The 18,173-nt window shown below is 46.0% G+C and overlaps 1 protein-coding gene across 3 annotated transcripts in view; it reads right to left on the minus strand.

The window, feature by feature from the left end:
- The window catches only part of Pparg (peroxisome proliferator activated receptor gamma), a 136,091-nt gene that overhangs the window by 93,613 nt on the left and 24,305 nt on the right, over positions 1 to 18,173 (minus strand). For all 3 annotated transcript variants that reach the window (XM_023705958.1, XM_023705960.1, XM_023705959.1), the window contains exon 2: positions 15,346 to 15,440. The gene's annotated coding sequence lies outside the window, so the exon portion shown is untranslated. The remainder of the gene's footprint in view (positions 1 to 15,345; positions 15,441 to 18,173) is intronic.

The raw sequence follows: 18,173 nt of genomic DNA on the forward strand, positions 1-18,173 counted from the left end.
GCAAAACTTGTGTCCAAAAACCCCAAACCCAAAACCCCAAAACCCAAAACCAAAACCAAAACCAACAAACAACAAAAACTTTAGAAGGGCTGAGGATATAAGTGCAAAGGCCCTTGATTCAACCATCTTACACACACATACAGAGCAAGAGAGTGAGAGAGAGAGAGAGAGAGAGAGAGAGAGAGAGAGAGAGACAGAGACAGAGACAGAGAAAGACAGAGAGACAGAGAGCAAAAAGTTAGATTTGGTCAGTTTTTCTTAAATTTAATTGCAGGGATTGCTTTTAAATAGGAAAAAAATCCTACACACCTGCCACCAAACTGCTGCTGATCCCCTAGAGGTCTGCGAATCCAGGTTCAGAAAACTGCTGTAACAAACCAAAGTTCTCTCCCATGTGGGTATTTGTAATTGGGAAATTCAGGCTTTACAGTAACTATTTGGGTCATGACTGACATACAAATACAATGCCTGGACACCTGGGACACTCAGAGCCCGAGTACTCATGTGTGGGCCTCTGGGAGTCTGTGCCTCGGGGGTGGGGGGAATGGTCCCTTCTGTTCTAAGATGTCACCCTTTCAAGAGCAGGCAGCCGCTCCCCGGAGGATGTCCCATGACACCTGCTGCACTTGCTAGAATATCATATGAGGGGGAATACTAGGAACAGCATTGTATGAACACATTTGGAAAAATTATCTTTTGGGGGAGTTGAAGTCCCAGGTACTGAGATCCCTCTCCCCCATTTGTTTGCTTTTGAGATGGTCTCCCTATGTAGTTCAGACTTACCTTGAACTCACTCTGTAGCCCAGGCTGGCTTTGAATTCCTAGTGACCCTCCTGCTTGAGCCTCCCCAGTGCTAGATGACAGGTGTACATCACTGTGCCTGGCTCGGGTACTGAGTTCTGACAACAGCAGGAAAGGCATTTGGCCCTAAGCCAACATATGAGGCATAGGAGGCTGGTGTCAGACAGCATTTGCCTTGGCTCAAATGAAACAGTGTTTCTGATTACTTGGAAAAGTGTGTGAGGTATTTCAAAGGGAGATGAGCAACAGAAAAGCAAAAGAAAGTGAGCCTGACATGGTGGTGAATCCCAGCACTCAGGAGGCTGAGGCAGGGGAATCTCTATGAGTTGGAGGCCAGCCTGGGCTACATAGTGAGTTCAAGGTCAGTCTGAACTACATAGCAAGAATGTGTCTCAAAACAGAAACAGAAACAAAAACAAAAACAGAAGGCAAAGGGCAAGTGACAATGAACAGAGGGCCCAACAGATCTTTCTCTCAAGGAGACCCAGTGAGGGCCCGCCAGTGCAGGAGAGGCTCAGCACCACCAGCCATCAGAGAAATGTGATCCCAGGAGGAAAGGAGGTATCATGAAGGATGAAGACACAGGATTCCACATTTGGGGTCAGAACCTGGGACAGGACAGGAAAACAGGCTGGCAGCTCCCTCAGAAACAAACCGCAACATCCTCCTGGCTGTGCTTTATCCCTAAAGGTCCCCATTTGCAGCCCTGGTCCCCCATGTGTTAAAGCCATGGGGCCTTTGAGAGGTGAGGTCCAGTGGTGATTGAGAGGTCAGCAGAGCTGGCCGTCATATGACCCTGTTCTCTTGGGGACCCTGGGTAGGTGTCATATAAGAGTGGGACAGCCCCTGGCTCTCTGTCAGTTGCTGCACCTGATGCCAGTGTTGTGCTATGCCAAGGCCTCCCAAACCTCCAGTGGCATCAACTTCTCTGTTTCCAAAGCTACCACCTGGGGAGTTCGCTGCAGCCAGGGACGCGGTGCATCTGCCACAGGATCAGCCCTGGCTGCCCGGGTAACCACTGCAAGCTGAGGTCAGACAGATGCTCGGATGCCAGTGTTCACCCTCCATTTTTGCAAGATGTGACACAGCTGTCTCAGAACTCAGCAAATTCAAAGAGAATGAGGAGAAGCGAGGTCACCGCAGGCTAAGGACAGGTGGCCATGCAACACTGGGGCCTATTGATGCCCTGTGCTGATAAAGGCTTACATGGTAAATCTCAGGGGCTTGTTTGTTTGTCCTGGGAATCAAACTCAGGCCCTTGCATGGCCAGGCAGGCACTGTACTGCTGAGCTGCATTCCCAGCCCAGTTCAAATGCTAAATCATATGTGAAATCTATTTGTCTATCATTGGAAAAACAAGAAGTTGAACAGCTTAGTCACTGGGTGAACATCTAAGCTGCTGATCTGCTAAGGATCTACTGGAGATATAAAACATCCAAGGCCATTTTCACAGGGAAAGGGTGAACAGTCAGGACTCTCGGAACCACCTGGAGTGGGGCTCGCAGGGGAGCACCTGCCCTGTGTGTGTGAGGCCTGGCTTCTGCCTGGCTCCAAAAACAAACAGCAAATGAGCCAAGCTGGCGTCCAGCCTGCCTGCAGGTCCTGGGACTGAGGACGTCCCATCTCAGGCCTATCCCTATCAAGCAATTCAAACTTTCATTCTATAGCTGAAGTTAATTATTAATCATCCACAGTGATAAATGTCACAAGTCTCAAGGATAACTGAAGAACAGTTGAGCTACAAATCTAAATATTCGGACTTCCTATTGTCCTTTTCACATGCCACCCCGTAGAGGTGATAATGGGGGCAAAATGATTTTTGGAGTAAAAGAGAAAAAAATGTCACCAAACAGTTGCTCGGCACAGTAGGTTCCAAGAGCAGATCTTCCCATACAGTTTTCCATTTCAGTTTTTCCCATACAATACAGATATTTTGCAAGGAAATAAAGAGCTTCACATGTGCCACTTAGGTAATAAAGAGTCACGCCTGCAGCCCCGGCACAGCGGGAGGCTGATGCAGAAGGATCGCAAGCTCAAGCCCAGCCTGGCAGCTGTGCTCACCCTTGGTAAAGCACTTGCCAGCTCTACCAACAGGGAGGATGTCTTTAGGGTATGTATGTGCACATGCGTGTGCATGTATGTGCACATGTGTGTATATATGTATGTGTGTTTTCAGGCTGCGTGACTCCAACTCCAGAGTAGAAGAGGGTGCTGGCAGCCTCCCAGCTTGGGTATTCTGTTCTGTAGACTGCTTCAGGGGCCTGGAGGCCACACATGGGGATGACAGAGAAACAGTGCTGGCTTTCTGGCTTGGGTCTCCTCAGCCAGACCCTGGCTCCTGACACTGCTGACCCCTGAGATCAAGCTGTTCTGGTGGAGGCTGCAACAGATGTTGATGGCACTGCAATGGGATGCAGAGGGAACAACTCAAGGCACGGCAGCTGGCAGGGCAGCCGGTTGAAACATCAGCCTGCTTGTCTTTCAGCACTTGATTCTGTACTTAGATCACAAAATCATGTCTACCTATATCACTGTGTTCAACTGGCTGCTTATTTATCTATTTGTGGTACTGAGGGTTGAACCCAGGCCCTCACACATGCTAGGAAAGCACTTTGTCACTGCAGGTACAACCCTATACCCCTAGTCCTTTATTTTTTATTCTGAGGTGGTCTCACCAAGTTGCCCAGGGTGGGCTTGAACTCGCAGTCCTCCTGGCTCAGCCTCCCTAGTGGCTGGGATTAGAGGTGTGCCCCACTGCATCTAGCTTCTTGGCTGCTCTTCTAAAATAAAACAATGATCATCCATATTTGGAAAAAGAACAGTTAAACGTGAATGAAACCTTAAAGGAAAAGAAAAATCAATCACGGTCCTTTAATTCCCCGGACAGCTACTGACTTTGTGCGGTGCTACTATTGCACTAAAGATTCAGGACAGGATAGTCACACAGCTTCCACGAAGCATTCCAGATTTGAATACACCATTGTCTGCTCAGCGTCTTAGATTCTATCTGGGAACCAAGGAGCTATTTCTGAGAATCTGCATTTTTCTGTATCCCACATAAACAAACACTCTGAGGCCTCCCCAGAGGGAAGGGACATCATGCATACCCTGCCAACACTGGAGGTGGTGTGACAGAGGACAAAGCAACTCTAAACCTTGATCACCAGAGCCCCTATGCTAAGTGTGAAATAACAAGGCCCCCAACTCCTGATCCCGAAAGACAGGAAAAAGCAGTGTCTTCCGGACAGCGCTCACTGAGGAGGCCCCGGGAGGCAAGCGCGTAGACGCGCTCTTCTGGACCAGTGCTCCTGCATCATCTTCTGCCCCCAGCACTGGTGGGGTCCTTCTCTACAGCGATGACTTTTTCCTCCCTGAGTTATGGGGGCAACAAACTGGCACTGCTTTCTGGGTCTGGAAAGAGAACTTCACTGGATCACTGTAAATTTAAATCTATTTCCTCTGTTTTCCTGCTCTTCTGGCAGAATCCTGGTAACTCTAAGCGCAATAAGCTGTACTGTTGCATGTTGGGGTTTTACAATTCCATCCACTGCATTTGGGCTGGGGGTGGGGAAGCAACAGCTATAAGGAAGTCAAAGGTATTTCGGTGGATTTTGCAACTGCGAGCCGGCCTGAGGACAGGCCAGATCATGTGCCTAAATGGGAAGTGTTACTAAATCTGGGATGACTTCTTGTGGTTTTGATTTTTTTTTTTATGCCAGCATCGCTACATTTGTCCAGAAAGAGATTTTTTTCCCAGATCATTTTTCCACCACAATATAAAAATATAGTTTATTTTCACAAAGAAAACATACTTGGCAGGTTTTAAATGAACTCAAATGAAAACTTAGAAGGCAAATTGATTTTTAATTTACTACCAAGGGCATTTTTGAAAATCTTAAGACTTCCATGAAAGGGTAGTCAATTCCTAAGCTTTCCTTCTTTTCCACCAAAAATCAACCTCATAAGAAAACCAGTTAATTGATATGCAATGAGAGCAAGTCTCTGAACTGTCCGGAGGGGATGAGGGAACTAAGTAGATGCCAGGGAGGAGAGACATAACGGCAGGGGACATCCAGAGCTCCGATCCTGGCGTTTTACCTCGGTAAGGCAACCTTTCTTCCTTCCCCTACTAAACAGGGATCCAGTGCAGTGACACAGGAGATGCTGCTGCCTGGCACTGGGGCTCAGCACAGGAGAGAGAGGACTTGCTTTCAAAACAGTGGGTGGTGCATTTCAGGTATTCTCCCAAGTAATTTCCAGAAATTGTGACCCGCACGCTTAAGGTCTAAAAATTCCTTTTTACTTCTGTAAGTATTGGTTTTCACTTTAGTAACTCCTACATTTTCCTTCACTATATAAAGCTATATAATTGTTGTATCTGTAAAAGGATCAAGGCCATCTCATTCTATGATAGCGCAGAAAGTTAAGAATTGATGGTCTTCAGAAAGTTATGAATGGAAAGTTACAGCTGCGGGGGGTGGTGCGGGCCTGTAACCCAACACTTACGAGGCTGAGATAGAACTGCTGTGGGTTTCAGGCCAGCTTGGACCACATAGTAAGTTCAAGGCCCATTTGGCCTGCATAGTGAGACCTTGTCTCAAATAACAACAAGGACTAAATCCATTTGTCTAAACTAATTTATCTAGCATCTGGGAAAGCTGAGACCAGAAGAGAGAGAGGAGCTTGGTTAGGGTCATGCAATCACCTCATCGTTCTTGTGTGGGATTTCTCCCAAGTGACATATAACATTGGAGGTACACAGTTGTCCTCTGTGTCCACAGGGGGTTGGGCCCACAACCCTCAGGATACCCATTCCACGGATGCCCCATTCCTTTGTATGACGAGATATAGCATTTGTAAATTACTGCGCATGCTCTCCTCCTAAGTGACTCACCATGCCTGATATAACCAAAACGCGATCTAGGGAGCTGTACTTAGCATTTGGGAATAGCAATAAGGAAGAAGCCTGGACACATTCAGAACAGACATAGGTCTCGCCTCCTGAAGATTTCCAATCTGCTGTCACGGGAGTTGGTGCTTGTGTGCACAGCCTGTGGACACAAAAGGCTGCCTGCTGCTGGCACTGTACTTTTGTAAATCTGCACTTCCCTGACTTGTCTGCCTGTCCTCTCTTACCCCATGGCATGTGGTCCCAGCACCCTCGCATCCCTCCTCCCAGCATGGGTGGTTGCCTGTCTCACAGGGTCTGTCTCTCCCCGACTGACTTCCTCCTCCTGTGTGCAGCCCTATTCCCCACCTGATGCACCGCTGATGATTTGCTGCTAATGTTGTCACTGGCCTGAAGCCACGCCCCATACCCTTTGTCACCTGTGACACCCTCCCCAGTGGTGTCTGTAAATGAGGTGTCCCCTTGAGAACACTAATTCTACTGGTCACTCTTTAATGTCACTTCAAGATCCCTGGAAAAACATCCCTGGGCTTGGGAGTCTAACAGATCTCATCTTAGATCCAGGCTCTTACCTTGGGCTAGCAGAATGATCTTTCTGGAAGTTATTTGGCTACACTAGATCTTGCTGAGTACACACCTGTGCCCTAGGACAATAATAGGTGACTGGAAAGACCACGGTTGACATACCTGGCCACATCACCAGGCAGACACTTCTCAGAGCCCCTCTGGTGCCCACGATATGGCTCTCAGTTCCTGGCTCAACCTCCTCCTATGTTTCCTAAGACCTTGTCTTTTGACACACTCCATGAGCAGCGTGGAGTTGTGGATGTCTCTACGGCACCTTCCAAAGGTGAGGCCTGCATTGTTCTGGGCATATCTGTCTTAAATTTGCACTTGTGGTGTCACACTGGTGTTTAAAAAATTTTGCTTTTTTAAGTGTTCTGGATTTCAGTTTTTCAGATCAGGAATGTTCAAAACTGTATGTGTCTCAGATGTTCTTAAAAGAATTTGATTCTATAGCAAGCTTTGTGGCTCCGGTTGGAAATAAAAATCTATCTCAATAATAGAATTTTAATAACATAGTTTTCCCACAAAATATTGGCTGGAAATGGAGTGAAATGCTAGGGACACCTAGAAGACAGGCTCAATTCCAAGACCACACTGCAAAGGCACAATAGTGGAGCCCTGTGACAACCTCACTGCTGTGAGAGGACCTTGAGGATCAGAACCACAGGGGTTGGTGACATGGAGGTGTATGCTGGGATGAGCACTAACCAGTTGCCATCGCTCCATGGAAAAATGTATCCAGAGACACAGACACTTGGTATGCATGTGCTGGACGGGGTGCAGCAGGGACCGTGAAGTGCCACCCTTCACAGTGTGTCTTGGCTTCCCCCAGTGACTGGGGTGTGAGTTTTAGTGAGTGACTGTGAATTTGAGAGGATAGAATGCAATCCTTGACCTCTTTCTAGTTTGGCTCCATTTGGAAAAGATAAGGGTAAATGAAAGGACCCGTGAGGCAGCTCAGTGGACTAAACACCTGCTTAGGCAAGCACTGTTACTGGGGTTCAGTCCTGGCACCCCATGCAGCACAGGTCCTGCCCCCAGGCACGCTAAGCCAGCCACTGAGACCTGGAGTGGTGGCACACATGTAATCCCAGCACTGGGGAGGCTGAGACAGGAGGATCACTACAAGTTCAAGCTGTATAGTGAGATGCTTTACCAAATACATTTTTAAAAAAGAGTAAATGATGATTAAAGTAATCCTTAAAAGAAGACTGAAGTAATACCTTAAAGACAGATGATACTGGACAAATTTCTGAGGCCTTCACTTACAGGCCCTACTTGACCTCACAATAAACACCTCCCTCCTCAACAGACAAGGAAACTCAGTCTAGAGCTTTGGGTAGTGGCCAAGTGACCCAACCCCCACAGTGGTTGGCTCTATGGTCAGCTAAGGCCTCTGGAATTACATGCTTAGGGTTCTTCCAAAGTCTAAACCAGGGTCTGTGTTAGTAAAAGGTAGAATATTACACCTTGCCGAAAGATGGGACTCATAGTGACCCTCCTGTTTTCAGCCTCCCAAGTGCTGGGATTACAGGTGCACTACCACACCCTGTCTCAAACACCATCTCAGTGCACCCTGGGGGCAGGGGCGGCATGGCATGCTGGGGATTGAACCCTGACCCCTGCGCTCTGACTAAGCAGGCGCTTTAGTCCACTGAGCTATCAGGCTAGCCTTTTGTTTTTGTTTTTTTTTTTTTTTTTTTTTTTTTTTTTTTGGATAAAGGGTCTTGCTATATAGTTCAGACTGCCCCTGAACTAACTATATAGCCCAAGCTGGCCTCAAACTTGTGTCAATCCTCCTGTCTCAGCCTCTGGAGTGATCATTTTCATTACATATAATTAGTATAATACCTCCTGAATAACAGACCTTATATTTCCAGTGAAAGTAACAAAACAAAAATTTGTGGTTATTTAGGTATGATAGATCTTTCCGGACTTTCATAATAGTTGGAATCTTACAGTCTTCATTCTTCTAAGATTGGCCTCCTTGTGGGTATTGTGGTGCCTGCTTCTAATCCCAGCATTCAGGAGGATCACCATGAGTCTGAGGCTAGCCTGTGAGTTCAAGGTCAGCCTGAACTACACAGTGAGACCCTGTCCTTAAAAAATAAATGTATGCGGGCTGGCCTGATAGCTCAGTGGACTAAAGCGCCTGCTTAGGCAGAGAACAGCGGCCCGGGTTAGATCCTTGGCGGGCCATGCCATCCCAGCCCCCAGGGCACACTGAATGGGGGATTGAGACTGGGTGTGGTGATGCACCTGTAATCCCAGTATTTAGGAGGCTGAAAACAGGAGGATCACTCTGAGTCTAACCTACGTAGTGAGACCCTGTAGACCCTGTATCCCCAGTACTAAAGGCATAATAAGTAAATAAATAAATAAATAAATAAATGTATGGTCTTGCCAACTGTATTTGTATTTTGGCAGTTACTTCTGTACACAACAGCGCTGCAGTTTCAAAGCACTGACTGGAAGAAATTCAGTAGCACGTTGCTAATACGCTGCTCCTACCAAATGATTCCAAAGCTCCTTGGGAATTTAGATATGTCCAAGTTATTAGGATGTGACCTTTCCCTTAGATTTCTTATTTTAGGATCAACTTAACATGGTATTTCCCCAGTGGGAGCTGCTGTACTTCCTCAGCAGATAAGCACAACAGCCATCACAAATTATAGTGAGTAAACTGGCAAAATATAGATTTCTGTGATGCGGACAAAACTGAAACCTTAACAGGCGCCCACGGTCCATATTCCTTGGGTTGGAAAGGAAAGCACTGGGGCTCGCTAACAAAAGAAAACTAGAGTCGTGCCATAATGGTATTTCCCTGAAATTTATTCCTAATTGTTTCTTGTCCGGGCTACCAAGTCTCATGACTTTTAAAGATTATTAAAGATGCTTACGTCATTTAATTTCCTATGTTCTGCCTACTGGGAATATAAAAGATTAAAAACATCATATAATTTTAATTATTTCAGATCATAGGATCTGGAGAACAAGGAATTCATGAGTTTTAAAGGAAAAAATAAAACTAGAAGAAAATGAAAGAGCTCACAGTCTGGCCCATGGGCTGATAGTAGCGTCCACGTTTGAGCTCTTACTATATCATAGTTCAGTACAACTATACGTATTATTTTTAACATATAAATTATTGGAAGTAACCAAGGAACCAAGCATGCCTTAACTAGAACTGGAGAGCTCATAACTAGCTTTTTTTTTTTTTTTTAAAGAGGAAACAAAAACTGAGGAAAATGAGACAGTGAAGACTTTTAACTGAAGCAGAAAGTTAAAGATAAAAATATTTTCACCATAATATTTTTCTATTCATTTTAATATATTTTACTTAACTAGCTAATTAATTTGTTGTTTTGAGGCAGGGTCTTTCTATGTAGTTCAGGCTGGCTTTGAACACACTGTAGTCTAGGTTTGTCTCAACTCAACAATGATCCTCCTGCCTCAGCCTCCTGAGGGCTGAGATGACAGTCATCTTCATTTTAAAAGATATTAAATATATAATTTTCCTATGCTATCTTTATTATAAAAGTATTCCCTCAAATATTCAAGCCAGAAGTGTAAAATAGTTGCTACTTACCCCTCTGTAGGGCTGGGGATGGAATGTTTGATAGGGTAGCAAGGGCTCTACTACTGAGCAAGGGCTCCAGGCTGCTAACACAGTTGATTTTAAATATTTAAATATTTACTTTTTTTTAGAAGTTGACTTGCTTCTATCTCTATAGAAGCCCTACTTTATGAAACCTGCACTTTCAAAAGCAGTGGTTCCTTCCAATTAACTAGCAATACAGAGCCTTAAAAAAATTTCCAGGGGCCTGCAACACACAGTCTTCATGTTTTATTTAAATCTGCAGATTTAAATAATGGCAACTTCTTTTTAAACAACAAAATGCCACAGTAAGCAACTGGGGACACACTCTGGCCTCCACTATAGCACAGCCACAAAGAGAAAAATCACTGAGACACACGGACAGACAGACAGAAGCCACTTAAACTTAGCCTGCAAAGTTTTGCTACTGATGTATCCACAGGCCAGTTTTCTCTTTCTTTCTTTCTTTCTTTCTTTCTTTCTTTCTTTCTTTCTTTCTTTCTTTCTTTCTTTCTTTCTTTCTTTCTTTCTTTCTTTCTTTCTTAGTACAGGGTCTACAGGATCTCACTGGTAGTGATGCGCCTGTGTTCAGCCTCCCAAGAGCTGGGATTACCTGCTGCTCTGCCACACCCAATCTCAGCAGCCCTCAGCGTGCCCGGGGTGGGGGCGGGGCCGGCACAGCTGCTGGGGATGGAACCCGCAGGTGCGTCCGCCTAAGCAAGCGCTCTAATCCGCTGAGCTATTTGCCAGTTTTCTAGGTCACAAAAACCAGAAGCACAAGAGGTAGGGAAGCTGCTGAGCACTTTTCCTTCTACACTCCTTTCCTGGTAATGTCTCTGAAGAAAATAAGTTTTAAAATGAAATGAAAGAAGCACCTGAAGATACACGCACAGGGTAGGCAAGCGTATCAGTGTCAGCGGGGCTGTAATTGTGGAAAAATGATGTAAACACCCCAAACCTGGCTTAGTAAATTAGGTAATGTCACTAAAACAGGTCCTCTGGACACATCTGAGAGCAGGCAGAAACAAAGTGATGTGAGTAAAAGTGCTACCTGGTCTCTGCCAGTAAATAAATGTGTACAGGGCTGGGCCTGGGGGCACATGCCTGTGATTATAGCACTAGGGGAGGCTGAGGCAGGAGGATAGAAAATTCTAGCACAGCCTGGGCAATTGAGTGACTTAGTGAAACCCTGTCTCAAAATAAAAAAAATTAAAAAGGGCTGGTGATAGGGCCAGCCAAAGAGCTCAGTGAATTAAAGCTCCTGCTTAGGCAGATGCAGGGCCCCGGGGTTTGATCCCTGGGCCTGCTGTGCTGGCCCTGCCTCCAGGGCACGCTGAGACAGAGATTGAGACTGGGTGCGTGGTGGAGTGTGTCTGTAATCCCAGAATTTGGGAGGCTGAAAATAGGAGGATCACTAGGAGTCAGGTCTACATAGTGAGACCCTGTAGACCCTGTAAACCCTGTACTAAATACAAAAAAATTAAAAAAGGGGGACTGGGCATATAGGTCAGCATGAAGGCTCTGGGTTCAATCCGTAGTACCAAGACAGACAGAGTCAGAGAGAGAGAGAAAGAGAGAGGGAGAGAGAGAGAGAGAGAGAGAGAGAGAGAGAGAGATTAACAATAATTGGAAGAAACTAAGGAAGTAAAATAGTTTTTGTACAATTAAATATGATGTTTCTTATAGCTATTTAGTAATAAATTATTTTAAAAGAAATTAACATGCGCTGGGTTGAGGCTCAGTGGCAAGGCTTACGTTTTTCATGTGCAAGGGCTCTGGGTTCAATCTCTAGCACCACCAAAAAGAAATAAAACAAACCAAACAGACAAACCAATGTAAAATGAAACAAATTCACAAAATTTAGAAGTAAATTTTCCTAGTTCTGAATTTTAGTTCCAAGGGTACCGTGTGGCACCTACCTGCCCACCCTAAGATCTGATCTACGCTGAACCCCAAAGCCCTGTGACTCAGGCTGAGGGGAGGCCAGGCCACGTGTCTGGCCAGGCCCGGCTGCTGACATCACGTGTGCACAGACAGGGATGCTAGGGATCGAGCGTCCTATCAGTGATCTGCAGAACTGCGCCCTGCCCGTGCAGCACACCTGTAATTGAATTCTTCAGTCATAAAAGCACTGGGCCTGCAGGGGTTCGGGTGCCTTTCATCTAAATCCTTTTTCTCCTTTACCATCACTTAACATATTTCTTATGGGGCTTTCTCCTTTTTTATAGATTCGTTTGTCTTAGTTATAAATTAACCCCACAAGTCGACTCTCCCAGGCCACCCATTCTGCTGGTTCCTGCTCACCAGGCCTTTTCCAACTGCACGGTTTAAGGTATGGGGGTGATTTAAACTGTCAGGAGAAAATCATGCCCAGAGAATCCTCACTACATTAAAAAAGGTTCCCTAAGGATAAATGTCCCCAAGCAGAGGCTGTCTTTAAGGTAGTCACTTTGGCAGAAAAGTGGAATGGAACCACTGAAGATTTCTGTTATTGCTTTCTTACTTTTTAAAAATTGTGGTCAGATAGACACCGCATAAATTATTCATTTCAGGCAAATGTTAAAGGGTAAAGCTCAGTGGTGATGCTACATGACCGATCTGCACAATGTTTCCACCTTGAAAGCTGAAACTGCCTCCATCCTCCCCTGTCTCACCTCCTCCCTCGCTCCCTCCTTCCTCCCTTCTTCTTCCTCTCTGTCTCCCTTTATCTCTGTCTCTCCAGCTACTATCTGCTATCACATGTTTTACCCTAAAATTGCAAACTCACACAGTTTACTGAAATGACTGGAGATGCAAAAGAAGTGCCACCCACCTCTACACACACAGACACACAGACACACACACGCACAGAGACACACACACAGACACACAATCAGGGTCAAATTCTAAATACTTCGTATTTCAGTTTTCATGCCAAAACAATTGAGTTTAGACCACTCATTTCTAGACACCAAAATACACATCTAACCTTTGTTTCTTAAGAGCTTGGTTTTTCTATTTTAGATGGAGGCAGGCTTTCTAAGATTAAGTAGATCCTTGAGGCAACCTTCGTGCTGTCACGGATTCTCCCTGTGGCCTCCAGGTCCCCTCTGCACTGCCTGTTCTCACAGAGTTCCTGCACGCTTCATCTAAGAACAACAGTCATCTCACCGTTCAAACAGGAGGCTAAGGTCCTGGTTAAGTCTCATCTTGCTGATAAATATTGGTGGACCAGGAGGTGATTCATGAGATACTAGCGCATCCACAGTTCTGGCTGGAACACTCCCACGAACCCAGGCTGCCTCCACCCAGAACTGTGGCTAAGCGGGGTTCCCGAGGAGTGCACTTTGAGGAGCTGTGTTTTGTTGTGGTTTTGTTTTTGCAAAAACCTTGGGAGCTGGGCTAGTGCTGTCCCAGGAGCTGTGCCCAGCCCTGTGGAGTCACCCGCTCACAGGTCTCCCAGGGGAGCAGGGACTTGGCCTGCTGGGGCCTTGGTTCAGTCTCTAGCCCCAGAAAAAACATAGTTGAGGAGAGAATTTCCAAATGCAGCTCACAAAAACCCCAGATGAAAAGGATGCCCCTGCCTCAGGCCTTCTAGGATTTCAAGCAAGCAGCAGCGTTGCTCCACTGGTTAGTGAAAAGGTAGCAAGAGGGATTATTCAGGACCTCTGTGTCTTTTTAACAACTTTTTTGACGGCTGGGGTGTGGCTCAGGGGTGAGTGGTTGCTGAGCGCCTGTGAGGGCTTTAGTTCCACCCTCAGCCCAGCAAAACAAAACCAACCAAAACAGCCTCAGGGCTCTGAGATGCTCCAAGGCAGAGTGAAGCTAAGGACACAGTGTGAAGAGAGTTCCCAAGGGTGGGCAGGGTATGACCAGCTCGGTTACCCAGACTAGTAACCCATGGCGGCACAGTGCTGCCAAACACTCCTGGACCTCACCAGCTGTCCCCCCAATGTCCCTTTTCAGTTTTAGGGTCCCACTTGGCAATCAACGGCAGTTGATTGAACTGTCCTGGTCCCAGCTGTGTCCTGTCCCACACCATCCACATGCCGTATCTCCTGGCCCCTTCCTAGCTTCCCACACCCTGGGGCACAGGTGAGCTGTGAGCTGTCTCCCTGTTGGGGTTCATCTCAGCTCTCCAGTAATCCCACAGGGAAGGAGGCCAAAGGTTTGGGGTGCCCCTTGAGGACCCTATACCCAGGCACAAGGCTCAGTGCCTCTTGTTACTACTGACTGATCCTGGCCACTCAGTTGCAGTGGCATCTGTCAGTATTTTCTGCTGTGAAGTTATTGTTTTTCCTTTAATCAATACACATTTGGCGGAAACACTTTGAGATTGAGAAAATCCTATATCCTGTTATCCGTACCCTTTTGCTCCCCCCCCCCACATTAGTTTTAGGATTTGCAGATGCTTCTGTAGGAAGACAGCATTCTCTGCCTCCCTCATTCAGTCATTTCCCCACCATCCGGTCTGAACAATTATGTGCATATTCAAAGAGGGCTCTATTCCAGCCCTGTAGTTGCTCACTCTGAAATGGTGCTGCCACTGCAAGCTCTTTCAGCCACACCCTCACTCCCTGGCACCCCCAGGTTGAACTGTCCTGGTCCCAGCTGTGGCAATGACCACTTCTCCAAAGTGTCCCTTATTCTTAGAAAAGGAAATGGTATTTGGAAACCACGTCTGGTTTGCTGCAGGGGGACCTCACTGCTGGGCCTCCTCAGGCACCAAGTGAGGAAACGCTTGTGCAGAAGCTGACCCCACCTCAGCACACACCCTCTGGATTAGCTTTGGGGTCGACTCTCTGACAGTTCTTGTTTTCAGTGTGCAGCTTATTCCCCTATGGAGTTCAGGAAAATGAGCCATCCTGTGACTTCCCGGACAGACTGCAATCCAGAGTCCTAAAATTACCTACTCTTGTTAAGTAATGCTCGTCTCCTGCCTTCCTTAGATGCACTTGGAGCCTAAAGACCTTGCTCCAGCCCTAGGATCAAGCCACGAAGGCATAAATGCTCAGCCACTGAGCTCGCACCCCAATCCGGCCAGGCAGAGAGAGGAAGGTGCTTGGTGCGGGTGTCACTTCCTTGGTGGAGCCTATCTGGTCCAAAAAGCCACTTTCTCTAGTGTGGCAGAGATTGGTGAGTGTGTAACCTCCCATGAGCCGTAGGGACAAGCTATATCAGTGTTTATCTTAATTATAAATATCATAAGATAAAATAATGTACTTGCAATTATTAGTTGGGTAGAAAAAGAAGAGGAATGTAAAAGAGATTTCTTGTGTACTGTTTGTATTATTTCTCAACTTCTAGGTCATTTTCCTATCTTTGTTTTGTCTTAGACAAATATGTCACTGTAAGCTCCAACTGACTGGTAAATTACACAGCAGAATGTGTAAAAGCTAACCCATTTTATAGTGAAATGGTGCAAAGAATTGTCATTCTTTTAAAAGGTTACTTTTAGTTATAAACTTAGTATAATAAATTCTGATCTTACCTACTGTCAAAGGGTGACTGTTGTTTGAAAAAATAATCTTCTTGCGATCCGGGGTGCAGAGCTGATCTGGGGTGCAGAGCTGGTGCCTTTCAAATCTGAAGGATTAAAAGGAAACACAAATTTCAATCCATGCGCATATTCAAAATCCTCAGACAGTCTAGGCTGCCGAAAAGCACATACACAAATAAATGATTTTCTCGGTAGCAGCCATCCCGAGTCGATTATGCTTTGTGTTCTCTAGAAAAGTGATGGTGAACCTTTCAGAACTTTCAGTGATACAAACTGTCTACTGCAGCATGCATGCTGTAGGTCTACCACCACTTCTGTAGAAGCAACTAGCAAACCACCAAATGACTCCCCATAAACCTTGGGATGCTGGAGAATCTCCTGAAGTTCTTTAGAGATGTGTTCGATTCATTTCTCCCACCTTCCAGGTTTGCTTGCTCATGTGAGCCAAGGCCCGTTCTCCCATCTCTCACAGGTTAGAATAATGATACCCACGTGATAGTGCAGAATGAGAGGAACTAGATCTTGAAAAGCTCAGTGTGCTTGGAGGATGGATGTTGGATAACAGCTGTGTTTTGCAAAGTGAAGATTTCCTGAGGTCCTCGATTCTAGTGGTCTGCAGTTCCCAGGGAAAGGCCAGCTGTGGGCCACCAAGGAGAGGCAGGGGAAACCCAGGGGGCAGCGGCTGCGGCAGCATCCCCCACCCTGCCTGGTCTTGCACAGTGCTGGTCCACAGAGACAAAACATCCTCTGTGCCTGCAGCCTTATCAGGAGGGCCTGACCCTGGCACAGCTGACCCAACTGCACTCCCATCTTGCTGTTTCTTCTGCACTTTCCCATTTGGAATTTACAGAGAGATTCCCTTCTGCTGCCTGATGCCTGGCAAAAGAGCCACCGGTCCCCAGGACAAATAGCCTTTGCGATCCGTGCCTTCTGATATGATAGTGCATAAACCACTGCCAGCATTGTTCTCTCTTTTGCTTGCTCCAGCACGATGGAGTGCTTCTGTTTGAAAACTGAAAATATCTTAATGTAAACTTGATATTAATAACACTGCCACAAGTCTGTTTCCAGGACAGGACGCCGCCCCCTAGGAAGTGCTTCCATTGCATGTTCTGGATTCTGTCTGAGCCTGCTTATCTGCAACCCAGAGATTTACACCAGCCCTGCTAAGCTGTCAGTCAGAAGCCAGGCCTGATTGTCATCTGTGACCTGCATAAGGTGCAAAGGCAGCTGTGTCTGTTAGGAGACTCACTTTGATTTTCTTTTTTTCAACACCCAAGGCAACCACTGAAAAGCATTCAGATATGTGCAAAAGAAAATACTAATAAAGAAATTTTTTAAAAAAAATATTGCCTTCATCTTTATTTTATTTTATTTTTGTGGAACCAGGGATTGAACTCAGGCCTTTGAGCTTGCCAGGGAAGCTCTTATTCCACTGAGCCATCTCCCCAGCCCCATAAAGAAATTTTTGAACAAAAAATTCTCTGAAAAATTGAGCCATACTTGTGCTCCTTGATATCTGCCCAGTTTGGAATTCTCATGAATTCATTAAGAAGTAGGCAGGAAGAAAGGAGAGGTTGTGTGGAGCCTGCTTCTGTCCTGACTTGTCACTCCAAGATCTGGATCACACAGAAATCAGGGCAGCTCATACTACCTTTTTGTTTTGTTTTGGTTTTTTGAGGCAGGGTCCCGCTATGTAGTCCAGGCTAGCTTTGAACTCATGGTGATCCTCCTGCCTCAGTGTCCTGAGTGCTGGAATTATAGGTGTGTGCCACCACGCCCAGCAGCTCATACCACTATTAAAGGCAGGCAGAGTCTTACAGCCTTTCCCCAAGGCTTCTCCTGGTGTTGAGATTCTTTCTCTTCTATTCAGAATTACAGGAGAGCTGGGAGTGGTGGCGCACACCTGTTATCCCAGCACTCAAGCCTAAGGCAAGAGGATCTCTGTGAGTTCTAAGTCAGCCTGAGCTAATAGTGAGTTCAAGGCTACCTGGAACACATAGTGAGCCTTGTCTCCAAAGGCCAATTAATCAATTCATCATCAATCAATGACCAAGTTAAGTTTTTGAAAGTAACGTAATACTGACATGAAAATCTAACCCCAAAAAACACAGAGAGAAAAAAAAATCAGGCCTACTTATCAATATTGATATAAAGTGTTAAGTAAAATATTCATTAAATAACTCAACAGCACTGTATACTAAAAGAGTAAATTACCATAAGCAAGCGGGATTTATCTCAGGCCAAGGGGATTTAACATCAGAAATATGTTAAAACACATCACAGCTCCAGGTCAAATTTTAACAGAGAACATGATTATCTCAAAAACTGCACATGTGGTGAGTCAAGGACACCAGCGCTGCCCGTGCCACCAGCGCCCCAAGCTGCTTAGCTGAGTGCGCTGTCTCTGGGGTCCTCACTTGCTCGTGCAGCTCCATCTTTTCGCCCCTGCCTGAATCTCAGGTACCAAGCAGCCTTTGCTGATCCACTGGACTTGCTGCTGGCAAGTGTTTCATGGACCCTACAGACACAGAAGTCAGATTTTGATTTGTGGGTTCGCCTATTTCTGTCATGTAAATACCTCCTGAGTGACTGATTTCAGGCCCCCAACCTGAGGTCTGAACATGGCTGGAAAGAGATTCACCACAGTGCTTGGTGTAACACGGTGCCCATGGCTACCACCTCAACAGTGAGCCCCCCAACCGCGTAAGGCAGCTATGACGCAGAGCAGTTTGTATGCTTCTGGCCATTGTTTTTAATGAAGTCTGCCTACTTGGAAATTGATAGTGACTTGATTTTCTTTTTTTTATGAGCAGAAT

The sequence above is a fragment of the Octodon degus genome, unplaced genomic scaffold (assembly GCF_000260255.1).
Source record: "Octodon degus isolate 3935 unplaced genomic scaffold, OctDeg1.0 scaffold00233, whole genome shotgun sequence".
In the NCBI taxonomy this organism is placed as follows: Eukaryota; Metazoa; Chordata; class Mammalia; order Rodentia; family Octodontidae; genus Octodon; species Octodon degus.